Source organism: Arachis hypogaea, chromosome 10, assembly GCF_003086295.3.
Source record: "Arachis hypogaea cultivar Tifrunner chromosome 10, arahy.Tifrunner.gnm2.J5K5, whole genome shotgun sequence".
NCBI lineage: Eukaryota > Viridiplantae > Streptophyta > Magnoliopsida > Fabales > Fabaceae > Arachis > Arachis hypogaea.
Genome location: NC_092045.1, coordinates 29,962,321 through 29,969,892, shown reverse-complemented (window position 1 = coordinate 29,969,892; position 7,572 = coordinate 29,962,321). Strand labels below are relative to the sequence as shown.

General features: G+C 38.4%; 1 non-coding gene across 1 annotated transcript; it reads right to left on the bottom strand.

Moving 5' to 3' along the window:
• Positions 1-6,508: 6,508 nt before the first annotated feature.
• Positions 6,509-6,616, bottom strand: LOC112719319 (small nucleolar RNA R71). Its single transcript, XR_003161625.1, has one exon. It is a non-coding gene; the product is annotated as a small nucleolar RNA R71 (small nucleolar RNA).
• Between the last annotated feature and the right edge of the window lie 956 nt (positions 6,617-7,572).

The window sequence follows — 7,572 nt, the reverse complement described above, 5'->3', positions numbered from 1 at the left end:
TAACAGTAATTTGCTTTTGGAGTTAGGAATGAGGTCTTTTCCTGATCAGGTGGATACATTGGGATTTGATTGTATCCTCAATAAGCATCCATGAACGAGAGGTACTTGTATCCGGAGGAGGCATCCACTAGAGTGTCGATATTTGGAAGTGGATAGGGATCTTTTGGGTAGACTTTGTTGAGATCAGTGTAGTCGGTACACATCCACCACTTCCCATTTGATTTTTTCACCAAGACGACATTTGCTAGCCATAGTGGGTATTTGACTTCTCTTATGAATCCTGCCTCCAGTAGAGCTTGTGCCTGTTCTTCCACAGCTTATGATCTTTCGGGTCTGAGTTTTCTACATTTCTATTGTACTGGCCGAGATCCTGGGTATACTGCCAGCTTGTGGCATATTAGTTTGGGTTCTATGCCCGGTATGTCTGCGGCCTTCCATGCAAAGAGGTTGACATTGTTCCTTAGGAACTGAATCAGAAGATTCTTTATATCTCCATTTAAGGTTGCCTCAATTTTTGTTGTTTTGTCTGGGGTGTCTCCGATCTGAACTTCTTCGATCTTGCCTTCAGGTTGCGGACGAAGTTCTTCCCGACCTAGAACTCTACTGAGGTCGATGGTGTGGATTTCTTCTCTTTTACCCCTGAGGTTTAGACTTTCGTTGTAACAGCGTCGCACTATTTTCTGGTCTCCTTTTATCGTAGCGATCCCATCTAGAGGTGGGAACTTCATGCACAGATGTGGAGTTAAAACTACTACTGCGAGCTGATTCAATATTGCTCGACCTATCAAGGCATTGTAGGCTGAGCTTACGTCGACTACAATGTAGTCTATGTTGAGTGTCCTTGATCGGGTTCCTTTTCCAAAGGTTGTGTGTAGTGAGATGTATTCAAGCAGTTAGATTGGAGTGTCTCCTAGTCCAAACAAGCTGTTTGGATATGCTCTGAGCTCTTTCTTCTGTAGGCCGAGTTTATCGAAGGCGGGTTTAAACAAGATATCCGCCGAGCTTCCTTGGTCCACCAGTGTGCGGTGGAGGTTAGCATTGGCCAATACGATAGTGATGACCATAGGGTCGTCGTGTCCCGGGATGATGCCTGCCGCGTCCTCTTGGGTGAAAGTAATGGTAGGGAGGTCGGGTGATCCTTCTCCTCCCTCGACATGATATACTTCGTTAAGGTGCCTTTTGCGAGATGATTTTGAGATCCCCCTCATGCGAATCCTCCATTTATCATATGAACGTGTCTCTCCGGAGTGCGAGGTGGTCGTTCTTCTCGTCTGACCTCTTCGTCCCTTCTTCTTTTTCAGGGCTAATCCGATTTGTTGGCTAAATACCGATCTAGTCGTCCTTCTCTTATCAATTTCTCAATAATATTTTTTAAGTTGAAGCACTCATTGGTAGGATGTCCATAGATTCGGTGATATTCACAGTATTCTGTCCGATTTCCTCCTCCTTTCTTGCTTTTGAGTGGGCGAGGTGGTGGGATCTTCTCAATATGGCATACTTCTCGGTAAACATCCACAAGAGACACTCGAAGGGGGGTGTAGTTGTTGTATTTTTTAGGCTTCTCGCCGTATTGATCTTCTTTTTTCTTGGACTCTTTGTCCTTATCCTAGGAAGAGAAGGAGAATCTGGATTTTGCAGTCTCTCCTAGTCGAGAGTTTTCCTCCATGTTGATGTACTTCTCAGCTCGTTCCTGTACTTCATTCAGAGATGTTGGATGCTTCTTTGATATGGAGTGACTAAAAGGTCCTTCTCGCAGGCCATTGATGAGACCCACAATGGCTGCTTTCATTGGTAGGCTTTGTATGTCCAGGCATGCTTTCTTAAACCTCTCCATGTAGTTATAAAGACTCTCCTGATCTCCTTGCTTGATCCCCAATAGGCTTGAGGCGTGTTTGGCTTTGTCCTTCTGGATGGAAAATCGGGCAAGGAATTTCTTGGCCAGGTCGTCAAAACTTGTGATGGATTTGGGTGGGCAAAGTGTCGAACCACTTAATTGCTGCCTTTGTTAGGGTTGTTGGGAAGGCTTTTCATTGAATAGCGTCCGAGGCGTCGGTGAGATACATTCTACTTCTGAAATTACTGAGGTGATGGCTTGGATCTGATGTGCCGTCGTACGGGATCATGTCGGGAGCTGTCTTCTGGATGGTTTTTATTTTAAGGTCGGCTTCAAGCTTTAGAAGCTTGTCCTCTAACTCTCGGTGTCACCTAGTTTCCCTCTGAAGGTCCCTCTCGGCTTCCCGTTGATGCTTGGACTCTTTTCGTGCTGTTTGAGGTGATCTTGTTGAGCTTGAAGCGCCTCCATGATTTTTGTACTTGGCGAATTCTTGTCTTTATTTGGTTGAGAAGTATCATTTGGTGTAGTGTCCGCGTTCTTATGCGGCATCCTATTTTCTAGATCAGAGTTGTAGTTGTTATCAAGGCTGTCTGCCATGATGATGGGATGACTTCCAGGTTCCCTAGCAACGGCGCCAATGTTCCGAGGATTACCTAAAACTGTAGGTCAATCTCGGATGAGATCTGTGATGGTGGTCAGAGCTGATGTGTCCGACTTATTGGACTTGATGGTGTGGCTGATCCTTCGTCACCGGAGGGTGGTGGTACTGATGAGTGGATAATTTATACGCTTTTTGACATTGTTTTTACATAGTTTTTAGTATGATCTAGCTACTTTTTAGTATATTTTTATTAGTTTTTAAGCAAAATTCACATTTCTGGACTTTACTATGAGTTTGTGTGTTTTTCTATGATTTCAGGTATTTTCTGGCTGAAATTGAAGGACCTGAGCAAAAATCTGATTTAGAGGCTAAAAAAAGGACTGCTGATGCTGTTGGATTCTGACCTCCCTGCACTCGAAATGGATTTTTTAAAGCTACAGAAGTCCAAATGGAGCGCTCTTAACTTCGTTGGAAAGTAGACATCCAGGGCTTTCCAGAAATATATAATAGTCCATACTTTGCCTGAGTTTAGATTATGCAAACTGGCGTTCAACGCCAGCTTTATGCCCTATTCTGGCGTTAAACGCCAAAAACAAGTTGCAAGTTAGAGTCAAACACTAGAAACAAGTTACAAACTGGCGTTTAACTCCAAAGAAGGCCTCTACACGTAAAAGCTTCAATGCTCAGCCCAAGCACACACCAAGTGGGTCCGGAAGTGGATTTCTGCATTATTTACTTATTTCTGTAACCCTAGTAACTAGTTTAGCATAAATAAAACTTTTTACTATTGTATTAGACATCTTGGATGCTGGGATCTTTAGATCATCTTTTGATCTCTTGATCACATTTTGGGGGCTAGCCATTCGGCCATGCCTGGACCATCATCACTTATGTATTTTCAACGGTGGAGTTTCTTCACACCATAGATTAAGGTGTGGAGCTCTACTATTCCTCGAGTATTAATGCAAAGTACTATTGTTCTTCTATTCAATTCATGCTTATTCTTATTCTAAGATATTCATTCACACACAAGAACATGATGGATGTGATGATTATATGACACTCATCACCATTCTCACTTATGAACGCGTGATTGACAACCACTTCCGTTCTACGTAAAAACAAGCTTGAATGCATATCTCTTGGATTTCTAATCAACGATTCACATCGACTCCCCTCTGACAATGGGGCATCTAAATCCGAGATTAGAATCTTCTTAGTATAGGCTAGAAGCCATTGGTAGCATTCTAGAGATTCGGAAAGTCTAAACCTTGTCTGTGGTATTCTGAGTAGGATCTGGGAACGGATGACTGTGACGAGCATCAAACTCGCGACTGTAGGGCGTAGTGACAGACGCAAAAGGATAGTAAATCCTATTCCTACACAATCGAGAACCAACAGCTGATTAGCCATACGATATCTGTGCATGGTATTTTTCATCCGAGACGAGAAATCTGATAGTTGATTAGCCGTACAGAAATCGTAGAGGACCATTTTCACTGAGAGGACGAGAAGTAGCCATTGACAACGATGACACCCAACATACAGCTTGCCATAGAAAGGAGTATGAAAGATTGGATGAAGGCAGTAGGAAAGCAGAGATTCAGAAGGAATAACGCATCTCCATACGCTTATCTGAAATTCCCACCAATGAATTACATAAGTATCTCTATCTTATTTTATGTTTTATTTATCTTTTAATTATCAAAACTCCATAACCATTTGAATCCGTCTGACTGAGATTTACAAGATGACTATAGCTTGCTTCAAGCCGACAATCTCCGTGGGATCGACCCTTACTCACGTAAGGTTTATTACTTGGACGACCTAGTGTACTTGCTGGTTAGTTGTGCGAAGTTGTGAAAAAGAGTTGAGATTACAATTATGCGTACCGAGTTTTTGGCGCCATTGAGATCACAATTTTGTGCACCAAGTTTTTGGCGCCATTGCCGGGGATTGTTTGAGTTTGGACAACTGACGGTTCATCTTGTTGCTCAGATTAGGTAATTTTCTTCTTTTTTTCAACCTTTATTTTATTTTCAAAAAGTTTTCAAACATATTTCAAAATTTTTTCTTCTTTTTGGTTCTTTTCAAAATAATTTTCGAAAAAATACAAAAAAAGTATAAAATCATAAAACAAAAAATATTTTGTGTTTCTTGTTTGAGTCTAGTGTCAATTTTTAAGTTTGGTGTCAATTGCATATTTTTTAATTTTTCTAAAAAAATTTTCGAAAATTCATGCATTGCATTCTTCATGATCTTCAAGTTGTTCTTAATGAGTCTCTTTGTTTGATTTTCATATTTTCTTGTTTTGTGTCTTTTGTTATTTTTCATATGCATTTTTGAATTCATAGTGTCTAAACATGAAAATTTTCAAAGTTTGGTGTCTTGCATGTTTTTCTTTTCTTGAAAATTTTTCAAAAATAAGTTCTTGATGTTCATCATGATCTTCAAAGTGTTCTTGGTGTTCATCTTGACATTCATGGTGCTCTTGCATGCATCATTTGTTTTAATCCAAAATTTTTATGTGTTGAGTCATTTTGTGGTTTTTCTCTTTCCTCATTAAATTCAAAAAAATCAAAAAAAATATCTTTTCCTTATTTTACTCATAAATTTCGAAATCTTTGGGTTGACTTAGTCAAAAATTTTTAAAATTAGTTATTTTTTGTTAGTGAATTCAAGATTTCAATTTCAAAAATTTATCTTTTCAAAATCTTTTTCAAAATCAAATCTTTTCTTTTTTCCTTTTGTTATTTTTGAAAATTCTTTAAAATTGATTTTCAAAAATCTTTTTCTTAATTTTATCTTTTATTTTCAAAAATTATACTAACAATTAATGTTTTGATTCAAAAATTTCAAGTTTGTTACTTTCTTGTTAAGAAAGATTCAAACTTTAAATTTTAAAATCATATCTTTAGATTTCTTGTGAGTCAAGTCATTAGTTCTGATTTTAAAAATTAAATCCTTTTCAAAATAAATTTCAATCATATCTTTTCAATCATATCTTTTCAAACATATCTTTTTCAAATAATATCTTTTTCAAAATCAATTTCAAAATCTTTTCTAACTTCTTATCTTTCCAAAAACTGATTTTCAAATCTTTTTCAATTAACTACTTAACTTTTTGTTTGATTTTAAAATTCTTATCTTTTTCAAAACCACCTAACTACTTCTCCCTCTCTAATTTTTGAAAATTACCTTCCTCTTTTTCAAAATTCTTTTTAATTAACTAATTGTTTTAAATTTTAATTTTATTTTACCTTTTCTCTTAATTTTCGAATTTTAACTAATTTTTAAAATAAAAACAAAAATATTTTCCTTTTCCTTTTAATTATTTCAAAAATTCTCTCTCTCATCTTCTTCTATTTATTTATTTAATCACTAACACTCTTCTCTTCTTATAATTCGAACACTCTCTTCCTCTTTATGTTTGAATTCTTCTCTTCTCCTTCTCCTATTCTTATCTTCTTCCACTCACATAAAGGACTCTCTATACTGTGACATAGAGGATTTCTCTTCTTTTCTGTTCTCTTCTTTTTCATATGAGCAGGAGTAAGGACAAGAACATTCTTGTTGAAGCAGATCTTGAACCTAAAAGGACTCTGAATAGGAAGCTAAGAGAAGCTAAAACACAACACTCTGAAGAGGACTTTACTGAAATTTTCAAAAAAGAAGTAGAGATGGCCGAACCCAACAACAATGCAATGAAGATGCTTGGTGACTTCACTGCACCAAATTCCAATTTCCATGGAAGAAGCATCTCAATCCCTGCCATTGGAGCAAACAATTTTGAGCTTAAGCCTCAACTAGATTCTCTGATGCAACAGAATTGCAAGTTTCATGGACTACCATCAGAAGATCCTTTTCAGTTCTTAACTGAATTCTTGCAGATCTGTGATACTGTTAAGACCAATGGACTTAATCCCGAGGTCTATAAGCTTATACTTTTCCCTTTTGCTGTAAGAGACAGAGCTAGAACATGGTTGAACTTTCAACCAAGAGATAGCCTGAACTCTTGGGATAAGCTGGTCATGACTTTCTTAGCCAAGTTCTTTCCTCCTCAAAAGCTGAGCAAGCTTAGAGTGGATGTTCAAACCTTCAAGCAGAAAGAAGGTGAATCCCTCTATGAAGCTTGGGAAAGATACAAGCAATTGACCAAAAAGTGTCCTTCTGATATGCTCTCAGAATGGACCATCCTAGATATATTCTATGATGGTCTATCTGAATTGTCTAAGATGTCATTGGACCATTCTGCAGGTGGATCTATTCACCTAAAGAAAATGCCTGCAGAAGCTTAGGAACTCATTGAAATGGTTGCAAATAACCAGTTCATGTGCACTTCTGAAAGGAATCATGTGAGTAATGGGACGCCTCAGAGGAATGGAGTTCTTAAAATTGATGCTCTGAATGCCATATTGGCTCAGAACAAAATGTTGACTCAACAAGTCAATTTGATCTCTCAGAGTCTGAATGGATTGCAAAATGCATCCAACAGTACCAAAGAGGCATCTTCTGAAGAAGAAGCTTATGATCCTAAGAACCCTGCAATGGCAGAGGTGAATTACATGGGTGAAGCCTATGGAAACACCTATAATCCATCATGGAGAAATCATCCAAATTTCTCATGGAAGGATCAACAAAAGCCTCAACAAGGCTTTAATAATGGTGGAAGAAATAGGTTTAGCAATAGCAAGCCTTTTCCATCATTCTTTCAGCAATAGACAGAGAATTCTGAGCAGAATCCATCTAGCTTATCAAATATAGTCTCTGATCTATCTAAGGCCACTCTCAATTTCATGAATAAAACAAGGTTCTCCATTAGAAATTTGGAGGCACAAGTGGGCCAGCTAAGTAAAAGAGTCACAGAAACTCCTCCAAGTACTCTCCCAAGCAATACATAAGAGAATCCGAAAAGAGAGTGCAAGGCCATAACCTTACTTGGTGTGGCCGAACCTAGAGAGGAGAAGGAGGACGTGAATCCCAGTAAGGAAGACTGCATGGGACATCCTCTGGACAAAAAGGAGTTCCCATTTCAGGAACCTAAGGAATCTGAGGTCATCTAGAGACCATAGAGATTCCATTGAACCTACTTCTGCCATTCATGAGCTCTGATGAGTACTCCTCCTCTGAAGAGGAT